The sequence below is a fragment of the Chrysochloris asiatica genome, unplaced genomic scaffold (genome assembly GCF_000296735.1).
Source record: "Chrysochloris asiatica unplaced genomic scaffold, ChrAsi1.0 scaffold00052, whole genome shotgun sequence".
Lineage (NCBI taxonomy): Eukaryota > Metazoa > Chordata > Mammalia > Afrosoricida > Chrysochloridae > Chrysochloris > Chrysochloris asiatica.
This window is the reverse complement of record NW_006408570.1, coordinates 11,887,620-11,894,019: the sequence shown is the minus strand read 5'-3', so window position 1 is coordinate 11,894,019 and position 6,400 is coordinate 11,887,620.

The window sequence follows — 6,400 nt, the reverse complement described above, 5'->3', positions numbered from 1 at the left end:
AGGTTGATCCTTCAGCCCCAGTAATCCCAGCTGAGACTGCATGGCCCAAAGATGAACCACCCCAACGAATCCCTACCCAAAATGCAGATTTGTCAGCAAAATAAATTTGTTACTGCTTTAAGTAACTACATTTTGGAGTGGTTTGCTGTACTGTTTTTCGTTGTCCTGGTTTGTTAAACAATTCTCTAGCTAACACCAGATACATACATTGACTGTGAATGTTCAAGGGAAAACAGTACAGTTCCTAGAACATTATGAATAGGTGTAACAAGGGACGGGGGGTGGGGTGGGGGAGAGGACTTAATGCATAAATCTTAAGTAGAAAAAAAGATAAATTTGATTAAAGACAAAATTAAGCAATTTTGCCCAATGAGGAATTAATAAACAGAGGTCAATTTGGGTGAAGAGGTTGATAAAATATCACACTATAAGGGATTGGTATTTAGAGTTTACCAAGAACTGCTGCAAAGTAAGAAAAAGAAAGGTGTCCTAAGGGAATGTACACAAAAGGATAGGAATTAGAAATTCTCTTGGAAACCTACATGACTAAAAAGCATATGAAGAGATGCTCAAACTCACTAGTGATGAGAGAAACCAATACAGTGATATGTGTATTAGACGACACACTGAGTGTTGCTCAGTGATGGGGGGCAGCAGGCAGGGCAGGAAGCCCCCGGCACTGTGGGTGGGAGAGTTGGCAAACTCAGCCTCTGACAGTCCTTCCGGCAGTACTCAATCGCATCGAACACTCTTACTCCACAGCGCCGCCTATCTGCTGTGAGCATGCGCGCCAGGAAATCTCCCTCACGTAGACCTGTAAAGGGCTGGTCAGTGGGGTGGTTTGTGGGAATACGAAGTTGGAATAATATTCTGGCTGTCCATACTCAGGGACTAGATATGTAAAATGTAGTGGGTGAAGACTATGGACAAAGCAGTTAGGAGAAATGAACTAAAAGCATGCTCCGTAATACCGATAAATCTAAAAACCATTGTGTGCAAAAAGGAAGAATTAGAAGATGTATAGAGAGGAAACACACCCTCTCTGTACATTAAAATTATGCTTATCAGACAATATTCAAAGAACATCTATTTATAAACATACTGCAATGGCTGTCTGTTGCTGGGAGAAAGACTGGGCTGGGGAATGGAGATGAAAAGGGATCCTAAGAGGAAAAGTGATGCATGAACCAAAGATAAAAATGTCTCAGGAACTGAGGAATATGATCAGTTCAGCCTCAGTTCTGAAACACACTGACACCAAACACTCCACTTCCACTAATTTGTGAGAATGTTTGGAGGCCCTGGGAGTGTAAATAGTTAATCTGTGTTTGGCTTCTAACCAAAAAGCTTGAAGTTCCTGTCCATTCAGAGATGCCTTGGAAGGAAGATCTGGTAATCTACCAAAAAAATCAGCCTTTGGAAACCTTATGGAGCACAGGTCTCCTCTGACACAGGGTTGCCATGAGTCAGAAATGACTAGACTTCTAGATTTATGGGAGATATTTAGTCATGTTATGACTCTTTTTTTTTTTTTTTTTAAGTTTTTATTGTGAATGATGTGATAGTTTACATGGAAGAACATTAGCTTTACATTCATCCTATCTTATTTCATTCATTGCAGTGATTACAATTCCCTGCATGCATCATCAAACAACCAAAGGGTACACCCCACAAGCCTGGCCCCTGGCTGCCAGGACACAACCCCTCTCCCTCTCAGAGTCCAGAGTCCCTAGCCACTCTATCTCTCCATGTATGACTCTTTTTTTGAAAATTATTTTATTATTTTTGTTGTGAATTGGGTGAAGGTTTACAGAGCAGATCAGTTTTCCATTCATCGATTCATACACATTTTGTTTCTTCTCAATGATTGCAGTCCTCACAATGTAACATTACTTAGCCCACGGCCTCCCTGTGCCTCCTGTTTCCATTCCTCCTCCTTCCTAACCCTTCTAAACATGCTATTACTCTTATTCTGTAGGATTGGAAAGCCTCCCACCCTATGGCAAGTCTAAGAATCTTAGGGCTGGAAGAGATTTCCCTTAGTATGAGGGGCTTCAAAAGTTCATAAAAATTTTTCATTATTTTTTCGTCTCATTATTTTCCATGAACTTTTTGAAGTCCTTCATTATAGTAGCCCCTCTTACCCTGCATGTTGAGGTGGATACAAGAGATGCAAGATGCACTGCTGCCTTCTGGACAATTAATCTAGATGGAGAGACTGCGTGCCCAAGAAAATAATTAGATAACGGCACAAGACAGCATGTAATTGTTAAGTTGGATTGTGCAGCCTGTAAGTCAGCAAAGGAGGAGTACTAGGGGAGTACAAGATGCCTGTTCAAGATGAAAATAGATATAAGGCATGTAACTGACTTCAGAAGAATTTGGTGATCTGGAGCCCTACAGCACGTTTCCCCTGGACCCCTCAGTTTACTGGTAACTGTGGATTTGTCAGGAGCCTCAGAGAGTGACTGGACCTGCCCTAGGGGTTGTGTTGGATGAAAGGAGCTGCGGGCAGTGGATGCTGGAGCAGGAGGGCCGTGGTCTGGGCTCACAGTCCAAGCTTAACCAGATTAGTTCTTTGCACAGGGAGAACACGTTTCTTTGTTAATCCAGGCGTTCCTCAGGAAAATGATGAGATTTTCTGCTCCCATAAAGGTTTATAGCTTTGGAAACCCTATACAGGGAACTGTAGAATAAGTACAGGACTGAAAGGTTGGTTTGAACCATGAGGTCAGTGATTCAAACTCCCCAGTAAGTCCTCAGAAGCACTATACTGGATCGCTATGAGTCAGAACCGACTCGATGGCACTTAACAACAACATGAGTTAGAATTGACCAGATGGCACACAACAACAACACAGATTAAAGATCCAATGCTTTAGTGGGCATGTTGGGTTCTCCTGTCCTGACCTGGCACTCCCTGACGTCTTAAACTTCCTACTCTTCCAAAGAACTTGTTTTCATTGAGTTGATTCCAACTCCTGGTAAGCTCACGTATGTCAGAGCAGAGCTGTGCTGTCTAGGGATTTCAGTGGCTAATTTATTTTGTTTTCCGGAAGTACATCACCAGGGCTTTCTTCTGAGACATCTCTGGGTGGACTTGAACCTTCAACCTTTGGGTTAGCAGTTGAGGGTGGTAACAACAACATGAGTTGTCCCCCATGAACTCACTCTTTTGCTCTTCCAGACACTGCAATTTTCTGGAAACTTTCATGATGTCTTATGCTTCTGTTTGCCCTATGAATTCCACTCACGGTGCAGTTCCAATGTCTTCCCATCCTCGTACCTTCAGTCTCCTGCATTGCACCTGGCACATGATAAATGAGAAGTAAGCAGTGGCTGAGGGAACTTCTGTGTGGATTCAGTATGTGTGTCTTTCCTGAGTTAGCTATTTAATACATGAAAACAAGTGACATTTAAAATGGGACCTTCTCCCTTGGTCTAGCACAGGGATCAGCAAACTATAGCTAGTGGGCCACAGCTGGCCTGCAGCTTATTTTATGACATGAGTTAAGAGTTTTGTTTGTTGTTTTTACATTTTAAAAACCTTTATTTAAGAAAAAAAAATGTGTCAGAGATCACATACATAGCGTGCAAAACTAAAATATTTGTGTGCTGGATCTTTATAGAACTAGGACTTCAGCAGAAGTTACTATGAAAAAGTCAGGGGATTCGTAGGTTGTGAGGACTGGACTGCTAACCACAAGGTTAGCAGTTCAAATCTACCAGCCGGTCCTTGGAAACTCTATACAAGGTAGCTATGAGTTGGAATGGCCTCAATGGCACGTAACAACAACAGCAATAAACACTTACTGGGGAGTCTGGTGTGGTGCTACAGGATAAGTACTGGGCTGTTAACAGCAAAGGTAGGTTTGAACCACCAGTTGCTCCTCAGAAATCCTATGAGGGTCTCTGTGAGTTGGAACTACCTCAACAATACTTAACAACAAAAACAAACATTTACGAGGAGTCCCTGAGTCATGCAAATGGTTAATGTACTCAACTGTTAAAGGGCTGGAGGTTCGAGTCCATCTAGATGTGCCTCACATGAAAGACCTGGCGATCTACTTCTAAAAACAGCAGCCAATGAAAACCTTGTGGAGCACAGTTCAACTCTGTTACCCTAATTTTGCAGTCAGCTGGACAGCAGCTGGTTTGATAACACTTACTAGGTAACATTATCTTTTATTATGAGCCAGACACGGCTCTAACCACTTTCCACATGTTAACTCATGTGACTCTTTCCAACTCTTATGAGATACTTGCTATTATTAGCCACATTTTACAGATGAGAAAATGGAGGCACAAAATGTTTGACTTGGCTAAAATCTCACAGTGACTTTTCTCCAGATGATTCTGAGAACTGGCAGGGCATGGTGCTTAACATTGGACTTTTGTGCCATCTGTCCCTGGTTTGACTCCTGGAGTCCAGCACGTCAGTGAGAAGGGGTGGTTATCTCAGCGCCTACTGTAGCCCGGGGACTAGGTAAATGTGTCACGTTGTTCTTTATTCAGGCTCATAGTGACCCCATGTATCAGAATTGAATTGCCCATAGTGCTTGCTAAGCTGTAATCTTTATGGGAAACGACTCCCAGGCCTTTTCTTGGAGCATCTGGTGAGTTTGAACCATTGACTCTTTGGCCAGCAGATGCTGAGTGCTTAACCACTGCACTTTAGCCAGGCCTGCCTCCTAGGCCCATGTTTGCTATTATTATCATTATTATTGTGCCTCAGAAGTCACATCAACAAGTAGTTCATGTGGGGAGCAGTTCAGGATAGTGTGGTTTGTAAGTTAAGGTGGCGTGTATTGGATAGGAAAGCGTGTGTGTGTATATGAATGTATATGTATATGAAAGAGTTTTGAGCAGAAGGCACCTGGTATATAATTGGGCTAATAATACAAAAATAATATATTTTGGCCATTTTTTCCCTCTGTATTCCACGGAGAATTATTATTCATTTATTTATGTGTGTGTGTTTGGGTCTTTTTTTTTTTTTTGTCATTGTTGTGCATTGGTTTATTGTCTTTCCACTAGGATATTACAGGGAAAGAGATGGATTTTTAAAATATATTTAATGCAAGCTCTGCCCTAAGAGAATTATTATTCATTTATTTATGTGTGTGTGTTTGGGTTTTTTTTTTTTTTTTGTCATTGTTGTGCATTGGTTTATTGTCTTTCCACTAGGATATTACAGGGAAAGAGATGGATTTTTAAAATATATTTAATGCAAGCTCTGCCCTAAGAGAATGAAAGATTACTGAGTTGTTGTCCATGCAAGGTTGAGTATTATGTTGAGACTTGGGTTTTTCCACAATAGCTAATTTTCAATAAAGAGATTATCCTGTAAAATTGAAATGACTTTGGAAAGCAGTCAAAGTCTCACACAGCGATGCTGTAGAAGTTTGCTATTATGGTGGTTAGCTCTAATTAACACAAGAATGTGATTTCAAATGACTGAAGGGGGTGTGCAAGTATCTTTTTGTGTGTGTGGCTTTTTTACTGTTTGTGGAAGAACCAACTCTTGTGGAAAACGTATACTTTGCAGCCATTGGAATATAATTATGCGGTTTTTTTTCTTTTTTTCTTTTTGTTTTTTGTTTTTATGGAACAGATGCAAGACAAAGAATGTAGTATGAGATATTGGAATGTAATTTTGAAACATATGTTTCCAAAATTATGGCAACGTTCTGGATGATAAATAAATCCTTTCAGCCTGAGAGGGTACAGGCTGGGAAGCTGAGGGAGAGCTGGGTGTTGGACAGGGAGAAACTTGGTTTAAGGAACAGGCTGAATAGTAAGCACATCAAAGCCATTAAAGCATAAACCCCCAGATTTAAAAATGTGAGAGGCGAAAGATTATGTAGTGTGGTCTGGTGGCTTTATAGAGCTCTTCTCAAATGAGGGATAGAACAAAAGAATGTGGGACTAAAGCGCGGGAAGAGATTTATTTCAGGAGAGAGGCAACGTTTTGCTCTAATACCAATTAACCAGCAAAAAGCACCACGTCATAAATGCCAATATTAAACATGTAAATCCCACACCCGAGGGTGTATTAAAGACAGGTCACAATGTTTGGATGATGGAATGCATGAAGAGATAACAGGAAGAGAGCTTTCCAACAGCTCAGCTTACCTCCTCAGTTCTTCAGGGCCCTGCATGCTGGTGTGATCGTCAGTGGGAAAGTAGACTTTTGTTTGGGGTTGGCTTGGTGGATTTAGGTCCTGTCTAAGAGATTTTTGGTGTGGCATTCTAGGATAAACATAGGACCCTCTCCTCGCTATTACTTGGCACCCACTCAATGACTCTTAACAATAACAAGAGATTTTATTATGGATGCTCTAGAAGAGCCCCATTTATAACCCTGTTTTTATCTGTAACAGCCTGGAGAGGCTGACAA